This window comes from Anabrus simplex, chromosome 8 (assembly GCF_040414725.1).
Source record: "Anabrus simplex isolate iqAnaSimp1 chromosome 8, ASM4041472v1, whole genome shotgun sequence".
Lineage (NCBI taxonomy): Eukaryota > Metazoa > Arthropoda > Insecta > Orthoptera > Tettigoniidae > Anabrus > Anabrus simplex.
The window spans coordinates 102,199,051-102,215,285 of record NC_090272.1 but is presented as its reverse complement, the minus strand read 5'-3'; the positions used below and the strand labels follow the sequence as shown (position 1 = coordinate 102,215,285).

The 16,235-nt window shown below is 40.1% G+C and overlaps 1 protein-coding gene across 2 annotated transcripts in view; it reads right to left on the bottom strand.

Annotated features, from left to right (window-relative positions):
- The window catches only part of LOC136879173 (EF-hand calcium-binding domain-containing protein 4A), a 659,860-nt gene extending 644,094 nt beyond the window's left edge, over positions 1-15,766 (bottom strand). For both annotated transcript variants that reach the window (XM_067152938.2, XM_067152939.2), the window contains exon 1: positions 15,649-15,766. The gene's annotated coding sequence lies outside the window, so the exon portion shown is untranslated. The remainder of the gene's footprint in view (positions 1-15,648) is intronic.
- Between the last annotated feature and the right edge of the window lie 469 nt (positions 15,767-16,235).

Below are 16,235 nucleotides of genomic sequence, written 5' to 3'. Positions count from 1 at the left end.
TTACATTAACAGAGTTTTATACTGCCTAAAATGCCTATTTGGACCTTTAGAGCCTATTTTACTATTTTAGTGCCTAAAATGCCTATTTTCTACATTTAAAATAAAATTCAACTTCTATAATTTTTACAATCACACAATGGACATCCTGGAACGAGCAGAACAGGAGAGGGTGGGTTTTTCACAGAAATGTGCTCTTCCCAGACAACTGTCACCAAAGGAATGCCGAGTGAAGGGTGGAGGTGGAGGATTAGCTCAGAAGACCAACGAGCAGGTAGTAAAGTACGTACTGTGTCGAGTGATGGGGAGGATTATCTAGGAAGAACAAGGAGCAGGTAGTAAGAAGGGACATTCTGTGTCAAGTCTCCAGTGAAAGAACATTTGTTTAAGTGAATATAGTTCATCATGCCTAAAACAAAATCATCTAAGAGTGCACTTATACAACAATGGCTTGTACAATTTCCAGGGATGACTTTTGATGGCAAGATTATTTTCTGCCAGTACTGCAATAAACAGGTATGTGCATATATCGTAAATTTCATATTAATCTAAAACTAAGGTTTTGATATTGGCTCCTCTAATTAATTGTAGAGACCTAGTCCAGACGACCTGGGTTCGATTTCTAGTACCGGCAGTAATTTAGAAATCTATGAGGTCTGGAACGGTGTTGACCCAGCATCATGAGGACAATTGAGAAGCTACAGTGGGCAGGGGTCACGGAGGCAAGGCAATACGGCTGAGGGATGTATCGTGCTGACCACACTCCACCCATTATCTGCAGGCCATGAGCTGGGCAGCAACCGTTATTGAAAGCCAAGGCCCTTCGGGGACTGTAGTGTTCTTGTTCTTAATTAACTTTAGAGTAATAATGGCTTAATTTAAATAGTACAAAATTACAAATTTTATTCAATAGCTCACCTTTTCTATTCCTCATCTTAGTCTCTAATTGACATCACTTTATTGTGTTTTAGATTTCACATGAGAAAAAATGCCACCTTCAGCAGCATGCAGATACTGCCAGTCACAAAGCGAAAGCAGCCATGAAAAGTAACATTAGACAGACTCTGCTCACACAAACTATATCTCCTACAACCCATAATGGTTTCTATGCTGATATGTGTAGAGCCCTAGTTGCAGCAAATATCCCCTGGAATGCTGTGCATAATCCGGTTTTCAGAGATTTTTTAGAAAAATACACCAAGCAGCACATCCCATCAGCATCTACATTAAAGAAGAACTACTTAGATATTTGTTACAATGAGGTCATTTTGTCAATCAGGGAGGATATTGGGGAGTCTTGCATATGGTTGTGTGTGGACGAAACCACCGACTCTGTGGGCAGGTACATTGCTAACCTTATAGTAGGAAAACTGGAACCCAATCAGGCATCTACCGCTCACCTTCTTTGCTCTAAACAGCTTGAGAAAGTCAATAGTCAAAGCATTGCATACTTCATCAACAAGGGGTTGCAATTGTTGTATCCTGGGAGTGTTGATGATTCTAAAGTCCTTCTCCTTGTCTCCGATGCTGCTTCCTACATGATTGCCACTGCACCTCTCCTCAAAACTTTCTATCCTTCTGTAATTCATGTTACTTGCATGGCCCATGCCTTGCATAGACTCACAGAAACAGTTAGGGCCGAGTTTCCTGCAGTAAATACTCTCATTTCAACAATGAAGAAAGTGTTCTGTAAGGCTCCATCAAGAATAGTCATCTTTCGAGAGAAACTCCCCTCTATTCCCCTTCCACCACAGCCAATCATCACCCGTTGGGGTTCCTGGATGGAAGCTGCCCTGTATTATGCAGAACATCTTGAGGAAATCAAGACTGTGATAGACAATTTGCCTTTAACGGACAACTCTGCATGTGTGTCGTCTGTCAAAGAGCTGTTAAATGATTGTTCCAGTGTTCAGAGAGACATTGCTTATATTCAGGCAAAATTTTTCATTTCTTCCAGTCACCATTACAAAAATGGAGGAAAAAGGAAATAGTCTCAAACACCAATTTTCTGTAATTGAGGAAGCTGAGAATAACATACAAAGTGCTAGGGGCAAGGTAGGGGACAAAATAAGAGACAAGTGGTCTAGTGTACTGCAGAAGAACTCAGGTTATTCAGTGCTGAAAAGGGTACATCAGGTAATGGATGGGGAAAAGGTAGACTTACCAAGTGAAATTGAATTGAAAAATGTAGGTAAATTTTCCTATGCCTCTCTAACATCTGTGAGTGTGGAGCGCACTTTTTCTGCTTTCAAACTGATTTTAACAGACAAAAGACACAGCCTGACTCTGGAAAATTTGGAGAAGATTATTGTTATGTACTGTAAAGCAAACTACGAATGAAAGTACTGTAGGAATGTTCCTCACAAATAATAAACACATACTCCATTCGCGTTTATGCCGTTATTGGATGCCTACAGTGCTGTAATTGTGCACAGTGATTTTAGTATTAAGGTTTTAGATCAGTACTGATAATGGTATATCATATAATCCATAACTTTTTTTGTCACATTACTTTTTATATTGTTTTTGATAAATGTCTTTTTTATTATGTCTTAATTTTGCAGTTATTTCCGTTAAGAATAGGGATACCACGTTTCTTAAAGTAAAAAAGTATCACGTTACAGTTTAAGTGTATATTGTAATATTTTAAACTCTATTTCCTGCCTATCCACACATTTTTAAAACATATTTTAAGTGCCTGTTTTCTCTTTTAAAAGCCTATTTACTTGTTTTAAAAGCCTATTTTAGGCGCCTAATTTTTTTAGAGCCTAAAATCCCAGGTCTAGTCATGACAAATGAGTGCACATTCAATGGATCCTATGAAGATTTCGATACGTTCCTTAACTAGCATGTCAGTAGACTAATTACTCTAAAATGTTAAGTGGACTAGGATCTATTGGAGATCTATGCTTGTTGTTGTTTGTGTCAGCATGGACTGGTTTGATTCAGCTCTCCATGCCACTCAGCCTTGTTCAAACCTTCTCATTTCTATAAAACTACTACATCCTGCATCCACTCTAATTTCCTCTACATATCTACCCCTACTCTACCCTCAAAAACTAACTAAACAAGTCTTGTCAGTCCAAATATGTATCCTATCAATCTATCTCTTCTTGTGGCCAAATTTCTGTAAATAGCTTTCCTCCCGTCAACTCGTGATTATGATCCGTCCATTCTGATATGTTACTGAAGCTTAGTTTTGAATTTCGTCATTTTGTTTAATTGCAGTGTCCAAAGTGGCAATTAGTTTAAACTTACAAAATAATTCAAATAAGTTTGACAGGCAATGAGATCATGATCTCCTTCTGGCTCTAGTATTATTTGTACCACTTAATCGCGATGCTGTTGGCAGTGAGGGTTATACAAAAGAACTTCAGTCAAAGGCAACATACAGAAGTTTACTAATCATAAATCTAAAATATAGCAATGCAAGTATTATCTGTCTGCTCACATAGAGATTGCAATGAAAGTTGTGACTAAAACGAATTGATCTGTACGTAATTCTGTATTATAAGCGTTTCCCTCGAGCTACGTACAAATATATTCCTTTTCTGCATTGGTATAGGAAAGAGCTACCTGTTGCCAATTTTATCCGTCTCTTCGTACAGGCTAGAGCAAAATGTAGCTTCCACCAAAGTCTCAGTCTCATTTATGGCCGAGACAATATGGAAGCTTCTGGGATATGGGTAGTGTTGAGTAATGGCATTCGGAGCATGACTTGTGAATCACAGAGTTTTGAAAGATGTTACTGATAAGACCAGTAATACGGGCTCTGTGAGGAAAGCAATGGGGAACTACCTCACTCCTCACCTTGCCTAGTACGCCTCATTTTACCACTACCATCAGTTTTTGCGGTTTCCCATAACCGCATAACCTTTGATGGTGGTATTTGCGGATCTCACAATTTCTGGGCTGATAACTTAGCAGTAGATATAAGAAAGGGCTGGGGCTAAGTTGTGTTCGTTGTCTTCATCAAGGCGTAGCCCCAGCATTCGCTTTGGGTGAAAATGGGAAACCATGGAAAACCATTTGGTCAAGAGGTCCCGGGCTCGATTCCCGGCCAGGTTGAGGGATTTAACTTACATTGGTTAATTCCTTTGACTTGGGGGCTAGGTATATGTGCCGTCTTCAACATTATAGATAGGGCCTCATCCTCACAGATGTACAGGTCGCCTATAAGGTGTCAACTCGAAAGACTTCCACCAAGCCTCTACTGAGACCACACTCCTGAGTGTAAACAGCTTCGCAAGGTGTAACGCGTAGTCAACTCCCACGGACATGTGAAGTGTCGGTTATTTAATGTTCTCACTAAAGCCGCGAGATTTTTATGTGAAAATTCCAACCCGGATCGACAGAGATTCAAACTCTGCTATTCGGGTTGAAAGTCACTGGGGACATTACGTCATTATCAATATGTCTTTATCATTTAAATATAATATTCCAGAAAACTTAGAAGTGCGTCTCTTAAATGAAGAGGAAAATATTTTACTTCTATAGGATTGCTTTACGAGTTTGTTTTTCTCTCCTCTTTTATTGCGCGGTTTCCTTTTATATCGTACATTATTTCCTCGTTTTTCGTTCACCTGACCTCGTCCTGACATTTATACACACAACGAAATGTGATGTTTGTAGGAAGCCACATAACTAAGGGCAGAGAGGCTTAGAAATGAATTTTGAAAGGCTTCCTGACGTCAGACACAACTTCAATCTTCGGACAGCATAAACTTACCCTCACATTTTACAGCGAGACAACCAAAGCTTCTCTCCTCTCTCTTGATTCAGATTGATACACAATGAGGCATTAACTCAGACGGAAATAACAACAGAATTTATTTTAAATTATCTGCATTAACATAGTGTTAGGAATAAACCACTCTCTGTTTTAACGATCTAATTTAATGTAGAATAGCAAAATTAGCACACTCAGACATAAAAAAACACACAATATTTGAGAATAAAAAACAACTGTTTACTAATTAGTGGCTATTTGCAACAAATATTTTGTCCTCACTCATTGGGTCTTAAACTATCTGGTATTTACCTAAATGGGCTGTCCTTCCATAAACTTGATTGATAAGCTTTCAGCTTTCACCTAGCTTCGCACGCACCTGTCACTGTACTCAGCGTCTACAGTACATGCACACAGATTTAAACACATGAACTTGACTATCACAGCGTACGACTGCTGTACAATCGGCTCGACTCCAGACAAGACCGAATAACTCGCTCCATCGACACAGTCAACTCAGTTAATTCACAGTGAACATTAATGCTCCAGTGTCACTAAACAACAACAACAACAACACTAACCAACACTTCTCTCCTACACTACTCCAATATTACGACGACACTCACGACTCACACACCGACATAAAGGCGACAACCAACACTGCCAATAGAACGCTGACTCATTGTTATTCGCTGCGACCGTCCTTTTATATCCTTGCAGATGAAGCACTGGAATCTTCGGGATGCGGCTAAAGGAGCAACAATCTCGTTTTCCCTTCTAGAAATTCCACGCAGACACCAGACGTAAACACGACATAAGGAGAGGCCTGCACATATCCTCAGGCGGCTGGGAGGTCTCCGGCCTTACTCACTCAGCCCTTCCAGAAATTACCGAAGTGGACTCTCAGAAGGCTGACAGACAGAAACACATAACGATAGGTTAGCTCAGAGCGGAGGTTTAGCTACTCGCCTTCCATCCAGGCAGCCGAGACTCGCCTCACGGTTGATACTGGGTTGGAATTTACACCTGAAAAATCACTGGTTGCCAGGAAGGGATCACACGAACAAATGTCACGCACCATCTTTACAGTCGGATTTCTAATTGAGTATTTTTCGACATAGTTATTATAAATTCGTTTCGGAGGAGCCATCGGATGTGGGCAAAACGTTTCATCTGAGTTCAGATCATAAAGTAAGTCACTGCCACCATCACCTTCATCTTTTTTCAATGGACAAGTACTTGCGAATGCTTCCTTTCAATTTTACTGGACGTATCTTTTCTACACTCTCTATAACCCACAAATTCCCTCCTCTTCATCAGTCTTCACTTCTAGACCATCACTGAACGGAACTGCATATAGCTAAGAATGTTCTAATACTTCGAGAAAACATACACTCTGAAATTAATTGGGTCAATGAATAATAATTGTACCAGGAGGTACACCTCTACGCCGCACGTTTAAATCTTGCACCAATTGGAACTCCTCTACTGGAGAAACACTGAACTTAAACAGGACCTACTTAAACCTTTCCTCGGAGGATGTCACTGTGTGAATTTCGATTTTTTTAAAATACTATTTATCAAGAAGTTTGGACATTCTCTCATAGATGTCAATGCCGAATAACTATGATCATGCACCCTGGTGCGAAGTGAAGGAACATTTTTGAAGAAATTTTGTACTCATAAGTTTCTTCTTTACTAAATTTCGTTCATTCTTTTGTGGGTTGGCAATATTTAGCTTTTTCTTCCGCCAGTTTTGAAGTTAGCCAATCAATAATTTCTGTAATTAATTTTCAGACAACCCCGTATTTCTTCTTCGATTTTGTGTGTAACTGTTTAATGTAGCCAATAAAAACCTGGGGGTGTGTCTTAATTATTCATGAAAGGTCTCGAACTTTCCCCGAGGATTTATAAACAGTTGATTTTATCGTCTCTCGGCCACTTAATCTACGTCTAACTACGTGTGTGGTTGTAAAGCAGGGGGCGGGAAATGCCTCTTTCATCAGGCAGCAGGTCTTCAGTAAGGTAATGGCCATTTAACATCCTTTTTTCTTGCTAGCTCAGCAGTTTAACCCGCGGGAAAGGTCCGAAACTTTTGCCATGTAACCTACCTATCTGTAATGTAAATTTCTGCCAGCTTATGTAAATATCTTTAATTGTAAATCGGCGATAGAGTGTCGTTTACCCTCTCGAGCTCCCCTTCATTTTGGTTTGAGGTGACTACGTTTAGGTAACTGATTTTCTTCTCTTCCTTAATGTCTTAAATAATTCTTATACGAGTCACCTCCATAGTTTGGGAATAGCCCCTGTTTCATCGGCCTAGTGCCTTTTAGGTTTTAAGAAGCTACATAGAGGAGTGCAAGTATCCGCCTCCTTCCTTTTGTTTGGGCCATTTATTTAACGGTTAGTCCTTTTACTCGAAGGACCTGTAGGTTGGGTACGAGATCCCCCTGTTTCTATTTGTAAGATAGGCCATGGAAGGCCAGAAGGTATAAGACATTTTTGGTGTTGCCTTGAATAGGCGTGGAAAACTGAGAGCGTGTCAGCTCTTTTCATGTGTTGTAAAAGTGCCTCAGAGAGGCTTGATATTCTAATTGCAAGCAAGTGCTCCATGTATTAGGGGTTTTCTGCCCTTTTGAACAAATTGTTGCTTGGTTAAAGTTGAACTACGAGCTCAGAATTGTAAAATTAGGGCTTGCTTCCCCAAGAATGTTTAAAGGTTGAAAGCTTGGATCCTTATAGGTTTTGGTTCTAAATCGTCATTCCAGTGTTATTGTTAAAGTTTTGTTATTCTTGTTTGTGAAAACTTAGAAAATATAACCTTGTTAAAGTTTTATATTAACTTTGATTTGGTAGTTAGACCCATTCACCCCGTAACCTTCTTTCACCTCTGCTGTTCCACAGATACCCCGAATAGAGCGGAGGAGGGAAGAGGAAGGAGGTAACATGAAACTCCTCATAACGGTAGAAATTTTCACGAACACGGTTGACAAGACCATACGCGACCCCTCAAGGGTTAACTCCCCGGTAAAATATCACAATGAACCAAAATGACACCAGCGTTCTCAGAAATATTTAAATCTGCCCTCAGGGAAGTCTTCACACAGCAGCTCTCCGATATAGCCGTGTCATGTACTATTCTCTTCATTTACCGACAGTCCCCTTGTAAGATGACACTATCCACCATCTGGTGTCTTCGCCGTATATTCTTCCCCTCCTTCCGGTCACCGTTTCCTCTAGGGCGCTCATTAACGAACATTATATTGGCAGCCAGTGGCCAAGTTAGATCCTCTTCATCATTCTGGTGACTACAGCCCAGATTTGTAAGCTCAATCAAATAGTAAAATGTACACGGAAAATGTAGTCTATTAAATAGTATGAGCCGTAATATAGAAAACAATTGTGGGAAATTACAGTAAAATAGACATGTCTTTGGGCTGTTGTGTACTGTCTCAAACTTTTGTGAATATTAGCTTGTAATTATTATATTATGTGTCCGGCTCCATAGCTAAATGGTTAGCGTGCTGGCCTTTGGTCACAGGGGTCCCGGGTTCGATTCCCGGCAGGGTCGGGAATTTTAACCATCATTGGTTAATTTCACTGGCACTGGGGCTGGGTGTATGTGTCGTCTTCATCATCATTTCATCCTCATCTCGACGCGCAGGTCACCTACGGGTGTCAAATCGAAAGACCTGCACCCGGCGAGCCGAACATGTCCTCCGACACTCCCGGCACTAAAAGCCATACGCCATTTCATTTTCATTATATTATGTGTATAGATTGTGTATTAATCGATTGAAAAATAATAGTTACACTGTTCATAGAACATGAGGAAATAATTATGTAGTTTTACATTTTCGAAAAAGAAAAAAGAACTTGAAACACGATATCAAGAATGTTAGGTGGAGTTGTAATGTAAGCATTCACTAGATTTAGCGTCATAAGCACGGACGTAACGAATGTGAAATGGACCCCACTGCCGAAATAAAAGTTCAGGAATCCTATACTGATTCAATTAATACTTTTATTTTGCCATTTTTACTACTTGGTAAAATATTATATCTCGAGCCAACAACTAACTCAATAAATATCACAAGTCTATTGAATGGACAGTTCAAGACCTCTACTTGAAGTTGCCTGACGCAGGTTCTCCCTCGCGAACTATTACAAAGTGAGTGAGGCTACTGTCCAGAGTTAGGGATATTTATAGCTTTTCTAGTGACGCTATACTCGTCGTGATATATTGTGGTATAATCATACAATTTGATAACCACTGGACCGATTTCTTTGAGACTCACTCCAAAAATTCCACCTTGTTTTCAAATCATTATGGTGTTGTTTGCTGATTTTCCTCTTCCTTTAAAGGGCTTAATTAATTTCGTGTAGGTGATTTCGCGCCATTTTGATTGCGTGACCTTGGCAGGTATTTCTAATCTGCCAGTATGGATGCCAAATTTTCTCCAGGCCTAATTAAACACGTTGCCACCCTGTGGACCTTACCTACATTAAATATTTATTAAATTCTTAGTTATTTATTTCGTTGTTAATGATAGAGCCAAAATCTCTCGTAATGAAGGTTATTATTTGGAAATTAATTATTAATTACCCGAAGTCAGCCGAAGTGTTCCGAGCTCGCTCGAATGGGTGGCCCGCTTGACACGGTGAGTTCTCATGCCACGGACTGTGAGATAAGCTTGCAAAAAAATTACGGTTCCACTCGAAGTTGCATCTTGTAGTTGCAATTTTCTAGTTGCAGTATTTAGCAGGGTAGAATTGTGGGTTCAGGGTTGTACCTTAATTAAGGGCACGGCCACTACTTTGCCTACCGGGGCGCGCAGCTGTGAGCTTGCATGCTGGAGAAAATGGGTTCGAGCACCACTGTCGGCAGCCCTGAAGATGGTTTTCCGTGGTTTCCCATTTTCACACCAGGCAAATGCTTAATTAACCTTAATTAACGCCACGACCACTTCCTCCCTATTCCTAAGCCTTTCCTATCCCAACGTCGCCATAGGACTTAGTTGTGTCTGTGCGACGTAAAGCAAATTGTAAAAATAAAATAAAGAGCTATTTTCCCTACGGGACCCTAACTACTCGGCCAACTCCCTCGGTGATGAAATGAGTGATGGTGAATTAAACTGTGTAAGGAGGTGGAACGAATCGGCTGTGGCCTATGAATGTGAGCTGTCCCGGCATTTGCCTTGAAGTTAAAACGGGTAACCACAGAAAACCATTCTGAGGACAGCCGACGGTGGGATCGAACTCAATCCACTCGTCACCCTTGGATTCATAGCCGTAGCACCTTAACACGTGCCGCCACTCCGTTTAATAATAATAATAATAATAATAATAATAATAATAATAATAATAATCTTTTTTGCTGGTTGCTTTCCGTATTTGCCTGGTGTGAAATTGGGAAACCACGGAAAACCATCTTCAGGGCTGCCGACAGTGGGGTTCGAACCCACTATCTCCCGAATACTGGATACTGAATAATAATAATAATAATAATAATAATAATAATAATAATAATAATAATAATAATAATCTGCTTGAAAACTGGCAAGTAAGGAAAGGAGGATTATCCGAAAAATTCTTGTCCCAGTCTCAGAGATGGTGTTTACAGACTTCGGAGCAACTTAGAAATATACACCCACACTGAAATATATCAAGCGTAATCCGGAAATGAAGGATAAAATTTTACGTTCACCTCTTCAAATTGCTAGCTGAAAGAATCTGTAAACGTTTGTTATCCTTCTTCAGAAGTCTCTAAACGATTCCTCGTTGGTTGGTGGAGATCGATAAAGATCTTTTAAGATATGGGATCTCAGAAAGTGACATTCAACTCCAAGCGCAACTCAAACACAAATTTAGTCAGGTTCACCAAGAAGAAGTCCCAACTCGACTGAAGCAAGTCCATTCTGATGCATGGAAGAAAGCACACTCCGAAAGAATTAAAACTTGGTGGGCCGCAAGAAGACAAACAGTTGAGATATCGCGGTCCTTAGTGGTCCTAACGATGAATATAATAATAATAATAATAATAATAATAATAATAATAATAATAGAACATGAAATTGCAGTTAGGACTGAGGTCCAAATATCGTATGAAAAAACTCATGACATGGAAGGATCCACTGGTTATCTAGATGGGAAACCTCTAAAGACTAAATTCGGCAAAATTAATCAAGTTATTAAGTTCAAGTACGTAGGAGAAGTAATTCAGCCATCAGACTTGATGATGATGATGATTGTTGTTTAAAGGGGCCGAATATTTAGGTCATCGGCCCCTAATGGTACGAAATTATGCGAAATGTAATGATAATTTAAAAGTTCAAAATCATCCACTGACCAGAATTCAAATCGTAACGACGAAGAATGAATGGATGAATATGAATTGAATACAATCAGTGGACCTGCAATGCCTCACATTCCCAGAAACTATCGTAAAATAATAGTATTACTGACTAAGGGAATTCTTCTATAGCACAATTCTGAATCGATGATGCTTGTTGTCTAAAGGGGTCCAAAATCTAGGTCATCGGCCTCTCATAATAGTACTTATCGCCAGGAAAGTAAGAACCATGGTATTTCTGATGTAGTGGTATTAATCATGAGTAACGTAGAATTACAGTAAAATGAAATGGCGTATGGCTTTTTTTTTAATGCCGGGAGTGTCCGAGGACAAGTTCCGCTCGCCAGGTATAGGTCTTTCGATTTGACTCCCGTAGGCGTTCTGCACGTCGTGATGAGGCTGAAATGATGATGAAGACGTCACATACACCCAGCCCCAGTGAAATTAACCAATTAAGGTTAAAATTCCCGACCCTGCCGGGAATCGAACCCGGGACTCCTGTGTCCAAAGGCCAGCACGCTAACCATTTAGCCATGGAGCCGGACGTAGAATTACAGTGTTCCACTCATTATGGTACTACTCACAGGTAATGTAGACCTACGGTGTTTCTCACATTGTAGTGCCACTCACAGGCAACGCAAACCCATGGTGTTCCTCACATAGGTGTACTAATCACAGGGACACGTACTACCCCGTGGTGTTCCTCTCATAGCGAGTACTTACTAATCACAGGCAACGCAGACCCACGGTGTCGCTCATATAGTAGTACTAATCACGGATACTGTAAAACCCATGCTGATTCACTCTCTTTTGCTACTAATCACAAACCTATTGTGTACCTAACACAGCGGTATTACTCGCAATTAAAGTCAATTCATGGTGTTCCTCGCGTGATGGTACTACTTACAAGTAGTGTCATGGTTCTAATTCTATGGTCCATTGGTCGCCCCCCTTTTAGTCGCCTAGTATGACAAGCAGATGATACCGTGGTTGTATTCTTCGTCTGCGACCCCCCACCCACAGGGGGTTGTGTGTTTAGTCGCGAGAGCTATTTTATTTCACTCAGGTCCACCGGCAAGCCGGTTAGGACACCCCTATCCCCCACTTGGGACGCACCACGTGCTACGTCAGCGTAGTAGGTTCGTGGACGCTGAAACGAGACTTGTTAACGTACCACAAAGCTGTCACCACGAAACCAGCCAAATGCCCTGTGAGTGTTCCGGGTCGCGTTCAGCAGTTTGTAGAGATGTGAACAACTACGTAACTAGGCTATCCTTCGGAGATCATAATTAACAGTACCCATGCACAACTGAAAAAGTACGGCTTCTATACAGCCACTGTTGCCTTCGTTTACAAACTCCTACGTGTACTAAATGCTAAGTTTGACTAAAATATATACTTGTGCTCCAGAAGGTGATCATCATTTCCAATTGGTAGAGTTTTATATTATAACAATTTTATGATTATAGCTTTCTGTCCTGCATGGTGAGCAGCATTGCAAAGTCAACTAAAACGTCTACAGACCTTCCATAATAAAGTGCACCACGTAATTAATTAATTTATTCATACATTCATGTAGATAATCGTAGGCGTGGCCCTTGCATGTGGAATGGTGATCCGCCTGTGCAAGGAGGCACTAATTTAGGCAGGGAATCATAGCAAATTAATTAATTAATTCATTAATTCATACACTTATTAAGGATATAACCGAAGTAGGACGGGATAGCACGGGCCTATCCCAATCGAATATGTAGAGTGACCTAAATGCAACAGAGAAAGAAGAATAGGGAGGGGGGCACATGGGGAGCGGGATTTCCGCTTACGTGTGCCTCGCAGAAATTAGGGAATGGTGAGAAATTAGTGTTTGACAGCTATTAGATCAGGTGGGGTCTAGGTCTTATGGCGACGATGGGACAGGAAAGGCCTAGGAGTTGGAAGGAAGCGGCCGTGGCCTTAATTAAGGTACAGCCCCAGCATTTGCCTGGTGTGAAAATGGGAAACCACGGAAAACCATTTTCAGGGCTGCCGACCGTGGGGCTCGAACCCACGATCTCCCGGATGCAAGCTCACAGCCGCGCGCCTCTACGCGCACGGCCAACTCGCCCGGTGGCTCCTTTTCTCACCAGGGGTGGATAACACGACCGGGCAGTAGTTATGCGTAATCCCATCCATGCATTTATCCTGCGAACCGAATGCTCTCTCCTCAGTTGGTGGCTATCCGTGACTGTAAGAGAAGTGTTCATTCATTTATTCATGCATGCATGACAATTTAATTCGGTCATGGAATCATTAAAAAAAACATTCAGGCATTTATGTACACCTATGTATAGTGTCTGTGAAAATGGAGGAGAACTCTGTACAGACTTATGACAAATAATAATTGCCAGTGCAGTCTGATTTCTATGTAACCAACAACCGCACGAAGAAACGGGCATTTAATTACATCATTACATTCGATTAACAGTCAAGAAATATTTCAACCGACTAGATCAAGTTCCAGGCGCTGCGTAATTTAATATCGGCGCCAAATCCTGCCGGCCCACATGCCTGAAATGCAGAGTACCTCAAGACCTGCTACTTAATGAATCAAGTGATTAAGATTCTGATTAATGCCAATGAACTTGAACACCGTGTGACAAGCTTTAGCACTAAGTAAATTATTTATTTCGTGTGAAGTGATTATATAGAACCTCTTACTGAAAGTGATAATGCGAGGATCCTCCGGACAACCTCAACGTGTTATTTCTCTTGGTGTGTTCTTGTACATTTTGTTCGTACAGTATAACTCGGATAATTCGAAACTCAAGGAACCGCAATAAAACCTTCCGTGGAGGGATGTATTCACTATCGTGTGTTTCTGTGGTGTGTTGTTTATAAATGAAGATGTGTTTTAAGAAGATCACAAATATACAGTCCCCGAGCTAGAGGAATTAACCAATCATGGAATAATAATAATAATAATAATAATAATAATAATAATAATAATAATAATAATAATAATAATAACTACAACAAAAAATGTATGTCTCTCCACGTTAAGATTAAACATTACAATACTGTAATCAAACCTGAGGCTTTATATGCAGGGGAAACTCTAACGCTTCATAGAAAGGGCGAGCTGAAAAATATCCTAAAAGAAGAGCGAAAAATCATGAGGAAAATTTTAGGACCAAGACACATAGAAAAATTATCTAATATTGCGGCAGACCTCAGGAAAAGAAGGCTGAAATTTTATGGACATGTTAAGAGGTTTCCAGAAAATAGACTAACCCAGCAAGTTCTTGAAAGAGTTGATAAACTGAAGAATTTCCCTTGGATACAACAAACAAAAGTGGACATGAAGAACGCACAAATTCAACCTGAATACATTTTGAATCGACATATATATAGAAAGAAAATTGACAAGTGGGAATTTACTCCAGAGAATGAAGTACCAAAAAGAGCAGGTACCAAGTGGACGGAAGAACGGAAAAGGATCTTTAGTCAACAGATGAAAGCATCCTGGATCCTCCGCAAACGAAATCATAAATAAAGCTTCGTGTGTTCCGAAAGGAACCATTCACGCATAATAATAATACTAATACTAATACTACTAATAATAATAGATTAAAGAAAGGAAAATTATGGGAAAATCTTAGGGGCAAGTATTAAAAATGGAATACATTACCCCAAAACCAACTCAGAAATATATTTAAAATATCTACATTTACTGATACATATTCTGCAACGATTTCAATTTATAAGCCACTTGGAAAGAATGAATAACAACAGATTTGCTTATAAAATACACAATTTTTAACAAATCAAACGTATGAGATCAAAATGGTATAAGCAAGTAGAGAAAGACCTCACTGAATTAGGATCATCAAATCAGCAGGAAAATGGTTCACACAAGGGGATCTGAGAAAGACGAGAAGAAACCAACACGACGTACTGTACAAGGTCGGGGAAAATAATTTTTTTTTTGCTAGTTGCTTTACGTCACACCGACACAGATAGGTCTTATGGCGACGATGGGACAGGGAAGGGCTGTGAGAGGGAAGGAAGCGGCCGTGGCCTTAATTAAGGTACAGCCCCAGTATTTGCCTGGTGTGAAAATGGGAAACCACGGAAAACCATCTTCAGGGCTGCCGACAGTGGGGTTCGAACCTACTATCTCCCGAATAGTGGATACTGGCCGCACTTACGCGACTGCAACTATCGAGCTCGGTGGAACAGAAATTACAACAACCCATGAAAATGATGAAGTATCGGGCAAGGAGGAAAGCGTAACAAATGTTACTTCCGCGTGGTCCGAAGTGAACCATTATTATTATTATTATTATTATTATTATTATTATTATTATTATTATTATTATTATTATTATTATTATTATTGGAGAGATTAGAATAACAAATTTTCCACTTGTGATTTTTAATTTAAAACAATTAAAACAATATTTTAATCAATTTTGGGGTCATTGTTAGTTCGTTTTGTGTCATATTTGCTTGCTTATTGAACTATATTTAGTATCATAAACATCCGAACCCTATTCATGACTATGTTTACAATAAAATGGAACACACTCACCTAAAGCGCAGAAAGACAATACTGTGGTCGTCAAATCCGTCGTACATTTGAACACTAGTTGCACCACTGTTAATAATTTCACGTGTTTTCAAATACATTTGAGAATAGTTAAATGTTAGTCCTTCACAACCACTTGACGCCACAGAACTGCACTGCTCCACCGACTGGTCGACAAGCGAACACCAGTGCTATGCCCATGACGTCATTGGACACACGTCAGTTTAAAAGTTGCTCCACATTCTCAGCTCAGCAGACAGAAATATCAACATCCTTCTCAAGGTTGAGGAATTGCCATCCGCGAGTACGCTGCATTGTTGTCTAAGTTATCGTATTTGAGGAATTCTTACTACAATTGAGGTTATTTACATACAAGTTACAAGAATTTACAGCAAGTCGGGGTCTGGATTCTATCATTGTTACCCAGGGTAAAGCGACTTTGGGGCCCCTTTGCCACAATTTTAAACCTTTCGTTCGTTATTTGCATATTGACGCGGAATACGTGTATCATTTCGGTCTAATACTTGGTCCTGGTGAATATCAGCGTGTCCGAAAGATGTGTATATAAGAATTGATATCATTTATTTATT